The sequence below is a fragment of the Mastomys coucha genome, unplaced genomic scaffold (genome assembly GCF_008632895.1).
Source record: "Mastomys coucha isolate ucsf_1 unplaced genomic scaffold, UCSF_Mcou_1 pScaffold13, whole genome shotgun sequence".
NCBI classification, from domain to species: Eukaryota; Metazoa; Chordata; class Mammalia; order Rodentia; family Muridae; genus Mastomys; species Mastomys coucha.
In genome coordinates, this window is record NW_022196895.1 from 71,917,209 (window position 1) to 71,929,620 (window position 12,412).

Here is a 12,412-nt window from a genome sequence, read left to right on the forward strand (position 1 = left end):
CACGCGATGCCACAGAGAAAGGACAGGTTGACAACCCTTGTTCTATCCAGCTCCCAGCCAACTTGTCCTTCTAGCTTCCTCACCTACACCCACTACTTGCCCTCTCACTCATGAGTGCACACACACACGCACACACACACACACACACACACACACCTCTGCCCTCATCTTCCTATCCCTGTACTCCTCATAGTCAAACCCTAGCAAACAGAAAAGTGAGTAAGAAGGCAGCATGCAGGTCAGCCTGTAGGTGGAAGACCCAAGCCCACAGCTGACATGGAGGACAGACACGCCTCACCGGAAGGGCGCACTGATGCTTCTCATGGAAGGGCGCACTGATGCTTCTCATGGAAATACAAAATTGCCTTCTGTAGTCACTGTCCGCTTTTCGACAAAGGCCACCCATGTACAGTTATTCTTGTTTATAAAATGAGTCTGGTCTCATTGGGTTTGGCCAGATTGTAAGCATGGCACAGCAAGAATGGTAACTGATATCAACTTGGGATTTGTTTGTTTGTTAGTTTGCCAGGCAGGAACTTAACCTAGGGACTCCAAGGCTGTGCTCTGACAAGCTTCTCATAGCAGGGAAGTAAACTAGAAAACTGCCACCACAGCCACAGCCACACACACACACACACACACACACACACACACACACAGACACACAAACACACACACAGACACACACACACAGACACACACAGACAAACACACACAGACAAACACACACACACACACACACACACAGACAAACACACAGACACACACACACAGACACACACACACACAGACAAACACACAGACACACACAGACAGACACACAGACAAACACACAGACACACACAGACAAACACACAGACACACACACACACAAACACATAGACACACACACGCACTTTATAATATATATGTATATTGAGGTCCCAAAATATCCAAATATCCTAAAGTTCCGGAGCTACAGTGAAGTGACCTGTGTCACTTACAAGCCAGGTTATAATGTTTTCCCCAAGAGGGTGCTGTAAGCACTGGCTTTCTGAGGTCACTTTTAGCTTTTTAGAATGCCTGGCCATAATCTGACACCCTATCCTCAAATGTGACATTCCAGCCAATCACATATACAACCGGTGTTTCTAATCATGCCCTGTTACAAAGAGCATATTAGTTCTAAATGTGTACAAATAGATGATGCTCCTTCAATGGAGAACATTCTGAATTATGGGCAGACTGGACATGAGGAAAAGGTGGATATTGCGTCAGGTGAATGGCTGTAGGTTCTGGATAGCTTAATGCAAAAGAAAAAGGAGGTCCCTCTCCCTCCCCCAAGGCAGCAACAACGCAATGAACAATGCCAACCATCCCCTTCATCCCTCCATTCTGTCTCACATAATCATTCCTGGGTTCCCTTTCCCTGGGGCGAGTAGGCTTATGAATACAACAGCTTTTGTCCTAGACGTCCTGATTTACTCTAGAGGCAGGGCTCACCATCACATAAGGAAAGCCACCAGAAACCTGGACCCCAGAGAACTTAGCACAGCTCCTCCCAGGAGGCTCCAAGAAGTCCCCTTTCTGCTGAAGACAAAGAACTCTGAAGCAGTTGGTGGCCAACTTTCAGAAAGGAATCTATAATGTAGAAGCTTTCCACATGGGACAGCAGAGTTAAGAGGGTCATGCCAAAGATCCAATGGGAACGCATTTGTTAGAAAGTTTGGTTGCTTCCGCGGCACAGTGTTTGAAACCAATTTTCAAAGTTATGGCTGATGACATTTTACTAGGCATGTCGTGAACAGCAAGGGTAGCTGTACTGGCTGGTTTTATGTCAACTTGACCCAGGCTGGAGTTATCACAGAGAAGGGAGCTTCAGTTGGGGAAGTGCCTCCATGAGATCCATCCATGTGGCATTTTCTCAATTAGTGATCAAGGGTGGGAGAGCCCCTTGTGGGTGGTGCCATCCCTGGGCTGGAAGTCTTGGGTTCTGTAAGAGAGCAGGCTGAGCAAGCCAGGGGAAGCAAGCCAGTAAGGAACATCCCTCCATGGCCTCTCTGTCAGCTCCTGCTTCCTGACCTGCTTGAGTCCCAGTCCTGACTTCCTTTGGTGATGAACAGCAATGTAGAAGTGTAAGCTGAATAAACCCTTTCCTCCCCAACTTGCTTCTTGGTCATGATGTTTGTGCAGGAATAGAAACCCTGACTAAGACTAGCCATGAAGACCTTCCAAAATATTCCCACTAATACCATTTGCCCACATATACCACACAAGAAAAAGAAAATATCTCTTTTTTTATTTAATATTTTTCATTCAAGTCAACTCATCAGATAAACTGTCGCTGTTCTAGGCAGGATCTGATACTGCAACAGACTGGCCTAAAACCCACTGTGTGGCCCAAGCTAGCCTTAAACTCATAGCTATCCTTCTGCCTCAGCCGCCCAAGTGCTAAGATTATAGGCATGAGTCATCAAGGCTGACTCCTAATTGTCTTTTACCATGTCTTTTTTTTTTTAACAAGGTGAGAGAAAAATATCCTTTGAAAACAAACCGATGTCAGTGTTTCATTCAGGATGTAAAATAGACAAATCGTCTATCACAGACAAAGATTTTACAACAAACTAGAAAATTTATAAGTTCCTCATCTCATCTCACTTTTTTATGAGATATACTGTCTCACAGTACAACCACCACGTAGTAAAAAGAATGTGTTTATGAACAGACCCAAAATATAGAGCCTTCCTGTACTATATAAAAAGAAAGACCCAACCAAGGGCAGGTACGTGTAAGCTTGGGCTTCGTGACTCAAGCCTCTATCATTTGACTTGCTTAGAAGTGATCTAGGCTCAATGAAGATCTGCTGTTTGATTTAATTTAGCATAGATCTAAGGTAGCAAATTACTAAAGAGATTTTGAAAACTATTTTAGCCAACCTACAACATAATTGGAACATCTATTCATAAAATGTTTGCCCACTTTCACTCTGTACATGTTCATAAAAACTGTGTAAGACATTAAATAGAACTGTCTATTAATTTAGGGTGTTTCTCTATTAGTTGTTTTTATTTTATAACACATGCATTTTAGGCCACACACACACACACACAAAACCCATTAAATACAAAATATATGATTGTATCATACTTTTGTTTGTTTGTTTGTTTGTTTAAGACATGGTTTCTCTGTGTAGTTCTGGCTATCCTGGAACTCACTCTGTAAACCAAGCTGGCCTCGAACTCACAGAGGTCCATCTGCCTTAGCCTCCCAAGTGCTAGGATTAAAAGCATGCACACCAACACCCGGCTTGATTGTATCATATTTAATGGATGGCTAGTTTTATGAAACCAACAATATTAAAATTGTTTTATTCACAAAAGGTTTACTTAAATTACATGGAAAAACATTTGGATAAACTCATATATTTGAGAGTGTGAGGAATATTTAATTCATAGAAGCACTTACAATAGTATGTCCCAAGACTCCTCTGCATTCCTACAAAACAATGCACTATTTTTCCTATCTTTGAATACTTATATAAGGTTTAACTTGTCAATTAATCATAGTGAGAGATTAATAACAATAATTAATAATGAAACAGAATAATCATAAATAAAGCCTAGGTAAGTGTGTTCTTTATTCTTGAAGTACCCTATTGTACGGTGCCGTGACAATGGAAGACTATAATGCAACACCTACGTGATGGGACCGACTGAGGTGAACAACACGGGTTGTTCCTTGGGTGTGGTTGCATTAACTGCTATTTGCCAGCATTGATCCCCAGGCTGTCATTCTGGATCACACGATGACATCTGCCTTCCCAACTGTCATGCCTAGGTTGTGAATCTTCTCTTTGTCCAGTGTACCCCACAGGTGTACTCCCTACCCACTGGTTAGTCACAATATCATTTGTCAAACCGGCTGCTACAGGATCACAGTATTTGTGCTCAAGTCACCCTCAGAACAGAATATATTTTAAAACACAATGAATCTGTTTCTCTTTGGGATTCTCCATTTGATATATTTGATCCTAGTTGACTGTCAATAGCTACCTGTGTATAATACTAACTGTAGAAACCCATCGACAAAAGGAGACAAATATTCTTTATATCTGAGTCAGCTTGAATACGGCTGTCTTAGAGGGTCTGACAAGTCAATTTGACCAGGTAAAGGGCACCACATGTTTATCATATGCACACAAATGCATGAGCAGACAAAGGCTATCGTCTGTGCCTCACACTATAGCTTTGTTTCTTAAGCCTGAACCACAAGTTGTGCAAACACAGCAATGTAAATTCCTGGGTGTGTATACAGCTATAGAGTTGTCCTTGGTTTGTACATTAATGCTGTCCTGGGTTTGTACACTACAGTTGTCCTGGGACTGTACATTATAGTTCTCTGGGGTTTGTACACTATAGGTGTCCCTCAGCTTTGTTACACTTCCTAATTCCATCAGAGTTGCTTCTGACAGATGGACTGAACTGAGGTTATAAGCTTAGCATTCAATAGGAAGGCTGGGGCTTGTTACCAATATTTATGGAGGGGACTTTCAAGATTGTCTTTTGTCCTGATGTATAGTTGCTTGTGGGTCAAGGGTCTAAAGTTCAAGTGACTGTGAGAACCTGCCAGGCTGGAGTGGGGAGAACAGAGCTGTGGTGGGGGAGAGAGATGGGGGAGGGAGGCCTTACAGGGAAACATATGGTCAGGTTGAAGGAGTCAGGAAGACTGAAGAAGGGTGAAAGGAGGGAGAAGACCTCCTAGGGAAGCCATTAAACTTCAAAAGTTACCTTATCTAATCGCACCAACAGAGAAGAGGAGGATGGGGTTAGTGCTGTACCATCGAAGCCTAAGGTCAGCAGGACCGGGGTGGGGTCAGCTCAGAAGCTCCATGGCCTTAACTAATGATAACTCCCTCACAAAGAAGCCCAGTCTCTCACCCTGTCTCTGTCTTCTAAGCAGAGGAGCCTAGCCCTCTAACACAGCTTCTGGACTCAGTGCCTCACAACAGAGCCAAGAGCCCCTGCCCTGGAGTCAGGGAACACATCTCTAGGAAATAATGAATGAAGATATTACCATCCAGGAAGCTTTGATTCAAATAAGAATCTTTTAACTGAAGGAGTCTGGAATTCTAACGGAGCCTGGGAGAGTATACTCAGGATAAAAATTGCTCTGAATGTGTTTCCGGGGACTGTCTGGAACTCTATCTGATGAGGAGGGAGCCTCTCTGGTCACTCCATCCAAAGAGACACTTGGAGCGTTAGATGAGAATGTAGATGTCAGAGCTAAGTGTGACTGTGTCTGAGTTAGTGGCTTTTTAAAAGAACGGTTATTCATCCAGTCACTAAAATGACTAAGGGAAACTTTATTGGGGCTGTTACAGTAAAATTAGGTTTCTTGTTCTTGCTTTGGCTGTATTTGGGCCAGGGCTGCAACAAAGGAAAGATACTAGGCTCAGCTCTGAATACAAGGACACAAAGGGAGTTGGGAGGAAGGAGGGAGGGGTTATAGTATTGTGGGTAGAAAGATACTAAAAGAAAACATCAAATTCTTGCTGAACAAAGTTAAAACTCTCCCAGAAGGAGGCCAGAGCAGTTAGATATCAGGAGTGGGATAGACAACAGTTTCCCCAAATTTAGTAGTTTTTTGTTGAAATTGACCTAGGCAGGCCCAAGACAGAGCTTAAGGACATAGCCTAATTAGGTAGGATTGGAGGGACCTGTCTAAAGTTGGTTAATGATAGACTCTTCATGCCATGGGACTATTTCTTATGGCAAAGGGTCCCAGTAACCTATGTGGGCAACGAGAAGTCACGAATGCAAAGGGCCCAGAGAGAACAATCCAGAGTCTACTATGTCTACCCAAGGGAGTGAGTATGAGTCAAGGCCAGAGAGTGGCTGGACCCCTAGGGAGCCTATCTTGCATATCCAATATCCATTTAATGTTAGGCAAATTCACAGCTTGTCTAGGTCGAAGTTCTTTGTTCATTTTTTTTTCTCTTAATTTTCTATGTACAAATGTTCCTTGAAAAAAAAAATTGTCTCTAAGAAGAACAGAGCTAAGCCTCCTGTGCTGGGAGAAGAGGGTTGGCAGTCAGAACACTAGGCAGGGAGTGTAGGGACAGGTCTACTCCCGGGTTGACCTTGAGTAAGTCGGACTCCCCACCCTTCATCCCATTTCCTCACTAGATATGGGCGTTATAATTGCTGTTCTCCTGGTGTCCCAGGGTGAGGATCAAATGAGGTGAGAGGGATTGTGCCCTGGAAGGGACCGAGAGCAGACCGGCCTACCTGAGGTCTTAGCAGATATTCATGTGTTTACTGTCCCTCTGTTGGAAGGTCAACTCTGGGAGATTTAGTTGCCACCACCAAAGCCTTAATCAAGGTGGGAAACTGGGTGGGAGTGGGGGTGGGGGTTAGTGTATACCTGTGAAAGAAGGGGAATGAAGAGGTAGAAGGAGGATGGAGTGGAGAAAAAGGGGAACCCAACCACCCACCCTCCAGCTGATACCCCTGTCTTCCTGCTGTGAGTCTGACCTAGCCTCCTCCCCTCTGCTGCCAGCCTGCTCCGGTGGTGACAGGCCCAGCCCCACCCCAGCCAGGCTTAGCTCAGACTCCTAGTTGGCACCCTTCCCTCCTCCTGCCCCCAGTGCCATACAATCAAAGAGGAAGTTAGACCTTGGGCCGAGGGTTAGGACACTGTTCTCTCCCTGCTAACCACACAGCCAGCCAGACTCAGAGCCTATCCCTGTTCCAGTGGCTTAGCCCTGCCCTGTGTCCCAGCTCAACAGAGCTTCTTTCTTTACTCCCCCAAGGGCAAACGCCCCAGCACCTATGCTTAATCAGCACCTCCCCTCTGAGGCTCCCTGGCCCCAGACAAGCACCAGCTGGCCCTGGCCCGGGAGCAAGTGAGAGGCAGCTCTCCAAAGACATCCAAGTCCTTCCCTAAGCCCCTTACCCTTAGCCTCCAACTCTCACAGGACAGAGCGGTCAATGGCCAGCCAGCTCCAGAGGTCTACTTCTCTGGGTGATTGGTGGGTACTTGGAGGAATTTGGGGAGCTTGGCAGTGACACGGTCAGTTTCTGAAGTACAACGGCAGAAGGGTCCACTGATAAACTGAGTGACCACATGCAGGGCTGTCAACATGGAGCTCCATACCTGGGTGAGCTCTGGTTATGGGTCAGAAAGACACCACAGGATGATCTCAGAGACCACCAGAGCTTGAGTAGAGGTCTCGTCTAGTCAGAGCAGAACCTAGAGAAGCTGAGAACAGGCCAGTCCTCGGGGAAAATCTTCGTGGGAAGTGCCATAGCGTCCTGTTGTTCCCATTCCTGGGGGCTCCTGTTCCCCTCAGACTCTGATTAAATGTGTGCGGTGCATCTGACAAGTTCAAGGTGGGTTGTTGACAAGTGAGGGCTGAGTGTGGGGTGTTACTTAGAGAGAAAGGAAGGAAGACCGCCGCCTGTGCCGCCACACATACTCAGCTCTACCATCATGGGTGACCTCTCTCCGGTTTCATAAACTTTCTCTAACACAGAAAAACACCTTATACATTCTTACCAGAATCTGACTCTCAACAGGAGTTTCCCTCACTGGGGTCAAAAGGCCTCCTTTTTGCCATTCGTTTTTTAATCCGGGCCTTGGCTTCCTCATCTGCAAAGGGATACAGGTCTTTGTGGGGCTATTCTCGAAAACTCTTCTAAAGGCCGAGTGAGAATCCATGTTTAGGGCCGGGGAAGTGACTTGGTGTTAAAGCAGTTGTCCAGAATGCAGGGAGCATTTGGTTTGATCTATAACACTGCCAGATAATAATGGTGACCATAACAACAATTAGCAGTAATAATAAAAATAGTGGGTTCAGGACACTTGTAAGAAGATGAATGAACACACTCTGTGCCTACTCCAGTTGTCGCCACCACAGGTCTGGCACACTGGGACCCTCAGAGCTAGAGCACTGGTGTCGCGACCACCCTCGACCAGCAAGAATGACGCAACACACTCTCGGGCTCTTCTCCAGCAGTTTATTCAGGAACCTTGAAGAATCTTCTGACCCCGAGGAAAGCCAACCCACAGGTTAAATATTGTATGGTTAGCCACCCAGGTAAAGCCACGTGGTGCTATCTAACAGGCCCACATAGCGGAGGCAAGCCAGTTGACTCAGCCCATAACCAAATAAGGAGTTGTTTACTTTAAGAGTGCTCGCCATCAGACTGGCGGGGGGGGGCAGCGGCCAGCGCCATCTTTGAGGTGTGGCGCTTCGCGGCTCTCCACACACTGGGAGCAAAAGGCTCCTGGGAAGGCGATTGTCACGCTGGGTCTATCACCAGAGGAGCTCAGTTTCTAAGCCTAAGTGGCTTGCCAGTGGTTGGGGCAGGGTGGCATTGCAGACCATCACCAAGTCTTGTATCAAGACTGTGATCCTCTAAGACAGAAAGCCAAGGGCCTCAACCAAGAGCCATGAGGCCTCGCCACAGCCAGGTGCAGAACTGTAGGTAGGATGTTTGAGGCCTTGCCACAGCCAGGTGCAGAGCTGTAGGTAGAATGTTTGAGGCCTTGCCACGGCCAGGTGCAGAGTTGTAGGTAGGGTGTTTGCTGTCTGTCCTCTCTTCCACAAGTTCTCCCGGGATGAAAGTAGGTCTAGACATCACACATCCATGCAGGAAGGGCTCATGCCCAGCAGGACATCCGTGGTCCCCACTCACACACGGTGAGGCTATGGCTTTAGAGAGGCACATGATATCACTGAGGGCACATAACATCTTCGGGGACACACAGCTGTCCGGTGGCAAAGCCCAGACCAGATTCACCGCTGTGTTTCCCAGGCTGTGAGTTCTCTCAACAGCAGCCATTGCACACAGCAGTCCCGTGCCCGCCACATGCCAGGCAGGAAAGATACCAGGCCCTGGCCCCCCAGGAAACCTCCATTCTAAAGGAGAGACAGTGAAAGAAATCAACCAACAGAAGCACCCAGTTAAATAAAGTGTATCAGTGACACAGCGCTTTGATCAAAGGCCCTGGACAGAGGACAGGCAGGGAGGGAGCTCCTGATTTATCTGTGTGGTCTGGAAAGCCCCGTTTGAGGGGATGACATTTCTGTGAGGCCCGAGGTGGAAGGAGGCATTTCAAGTTAAGGAATGAAAGGGGAGGAAAGGAGTTGTGACCTGCCTGTGTGACAGAAGGACAGGAGGAGGAGGGAGGCCATTTGGAGAGAGCAGCTGGGACTTCGCAGTGTCTTGTGACCTCCGTGCAGTCCAGAGAGAGCATTTCAAGTGTCCCATACGTGGTCTGATTTTTTTTTTAAATAGTGCCAGTGATTGAACCCGGGACCTTATACATGTGGGGCAAATGCTCTAGTACTGGTAGTAGATAGAATCTGGGACCAGGTTCAAGTTCTGATCAGATTGTGTGGGTGGTTGTGTGGCCTGGGGCTAAGGAGCAAGATACAGATGACTCACGGAGATGGGCCAAGAGATCTCTGCAGAAGTCAATGTGAGGCTTTGGAGGACATTGTCTAGGGAGCCAGCAGGGTAGCAGGAAGAGATTTTCAGTCTGTTGTGGAAATGGACTAGCCATCGGGTGACTGGCTATGGGCAAAGCAGGGGCCAAAACAGAAGGAGACAGCAAAGTTGCCTGAACCCAGCTTGAGTGAGACTACTTCCCTTGAACCAAGGGCATCTCCAGAGCTATAGCAGAGTCCAGCCTTCTGTTTAATAATCCCTCTGGGGTTAGTAAGTGACACTGCACTCATGTTCAGCAGGTGGGGAAACTGAGGCACCTATGGGCCAAGCCCAGCTCTACAGAAAAATAGTATACCTAGACAAAGATCTAGGGCTTGAACTCCAGACCTTGGGCCTCAGAACCCTGAAGACCAAGCTGTGATGACCAGCTTCATTATAAGTCGTGCAATGTGACCTTGAGTTCTAAGACCTGTCAGAGCTCCCGTTTCTTCATCAGTACACGGCAAAGCAACAGGGGCTGCCTCCGAGTATCGATGCGAGGGCCCAGTGAGGGACTAGACCCTCGGCAAATGTTTCGTCTCTTCTCCAGAGACAACACCTTGGATGCGTGTCCTGCTCTATGTCTCCACCTCTGGACACTGTGCTCCTGTGTGTTCGTGCGTAGTAGAAGCTATCTGTATTGCCACACCACGGTGACAAGCAGGCCCTGCCTGGGTTTCCTATAAGAACAGTAGCTGATTGGACGGTGGGTTTTCTGTAGGTCCTGAGCTGAGTCTGTGATTGAGGAAGGGACCCCTTTGTCCCTGGATCATAGGGACTGTTTGTTTGAGGGCCTGCAAGAGTCAATATGCCTGCAAAGCCATCCTACTTAGTGCTCTGGCTGGTCTGACCTGGGAGGACAGTGCAGGAGTCAAGGGTGGGGAGCCAGATGATAGAGGGTAAGGAGGAGAGAGCAGGAGAGCTGGTGAGTAAGAGGGAGGGACCATGGAGAGCTGGAAGGAGGAGGGACCAACCTAGAAGGAAATGGGCAATCACAGGGCTAGAGTCTGCCCTGCCCAGAGCCCCTTCCGTGGGTGGCTTCAGGAGCCTCCCACTGCCCCTCTGCCTACCCAACCCTCTCTGAGTTGCCTTTATTTATGTTCCTGTTCCCAGGAGGCAGCTGGCACCAAGTAAAGCTAAAGGGGTGGTACTCCTCTTTTTTTTTTTTTCTTGCCCAAAGCTATTCCAAAGGGAGTGTCCCAGCAGGGCGCACACTGTGATTAAGAAGGAGGGAGGCGTGACACTGACTGTCCACTACAGGACCCAGCGGGTAGACTGAACATTGGCCAGCATTCCTCTGGGCTCTTGGCTGTAAATTCAGTGGCCCTGGCACCACCCTCTGGCCTACCCAGACAGTCCTTCCAGAGCTGGCTGGAGTCCTGTGAGGAAGGGCTGCTTGGTATGGGCTGAGCCAGTCCCCTCCCCTCCTCTATCCCTTCCCTCGTCAGCCCTCCTGCACCCCCTTGGCCCATACCCTCTTTGTATATCCCTGTTTCAGCTGGCTTTGAAAAGGTGTTCCAATTTTCCCTCTCCCTTCTCCAAAAAACAGGCCCTCCCTTGCACTGAAGCCATATCCACGAACAGGTTTCACCCCTCAGGGCCCCACCTAATGTTTGACCCACTAAGAGGACCCTCTGAGCCAGGCCAGCTGTCTAAGTGCCCAGGACTCCACCTCCGGCCTTCACTCCCCAGCCCTCCTCCCACATGCCCTCCTTCTCACAGCTGCATAAACTTCTAGCCTGCCTGTGCACATAAGCTTCCCTGCTAGCTGCTCTGGTCCCTTGGCACTCTGTAGAAATCACACCCTGCTCCTCAGGGGATGGTGCTGTATGCACTTTGCCCCACACCTTTCCGTTCCCCCATCCATGCTTTATCTGCCCCATGGAGGAAGCCAAGAGTGCCCCCCCCCACCGTTGTACTTTCCCACCTGTGGCTGCTGAGGCAGACCCCTTTGGGTGTGTACATAACATACTTTTCGGGGTGGGTACCAACGCCATCCGGGTCTTGTTTTGGACTATTTACCTGCCCAAGTCTGGGAGTGGAGCAGAATTTCCCCCCTGGTTATGTATTTATAGAACTAGTGACTTGTGGACAAATGTCTGACTTTGAATTCTTTGGTTTTCTCCGTGGAATATGTGGCTTTGATGATGATAGACTCATTGATCTTGGAGACTCTGTGCCCACTCTAAGGAGGTGACCCCTTCTTCCCTTCATCCCCCAATTCTGTATTCCACAGCAGCCCTCCCCCACACCGCCTCCTGGGCTCTTCTGCTGACACTGGGAGAACCTGACAAATTCATTCCAGGCTATACAGAAACCCTGGCCCAAACACTGTGCACTCTGAGTTCTGTCTGAACTACAGAGAGACCCTTTCTATAGGTTCTGGGCAAACACACTCCAAGATGATGGTCTTGGAGTTTAGTGGGAACACCTTCGAGGGCTCTGCAGCTTGAAGCCCCAGTGCTAATTCTTCATGGGTCTCGGTAGCCTGGCTGCAGGATGAGCTAGTTTCAGCCCTTGGAGCAGTGGCATAGGAAGGCCAAGCATCTTACAGTCTCCTGTAGTTTGTGACACGTGGGACATCTGGTCAACAAGGACTCCCTCCCTGGCTCCTCCCCCATCCCTGAGAACACCCAGCTGTTCAAGAGTTAAGAGCCATTTCCCCCAGGTGACCAGACAGCTCTGGGAGGGAGACTTGACCAACCAGGGAGACTCAACCACGCTGGAGCCTCCCAGATGGCAGTCTACAAAAAGGGTGTGGTGCAGGCAGGCTGGGGAAGAGGGTGCTAGGCCTCAGTAATGGTGGTTGGCCCACCACAAGTGGGATAGCGTTGAGTCAGAGTGTGAAGTGAGTGTCCGCTGATGGACAGAGGAAGCAGTGGGTGCTCCTTCCTCAAACTCCGTGACCCCACCCAGGCCAGCTCCCATGACACCCCCCC

General features: G+C 48.4%; 1 protein-coding gene across 2 annotated transcripts in view; it reads left to right on the forward strand.

The window, feature by feature from the left end:
• Zbtb7c (zinc finger and BTB domain containing 7C) overlaps positions 1–12,412 on the forward strand; it is a 324,679-nt gene that overhangs the window by 225,480 nt on the left and 86,787 nt on the right. The window lies entirely within an intron of this gene.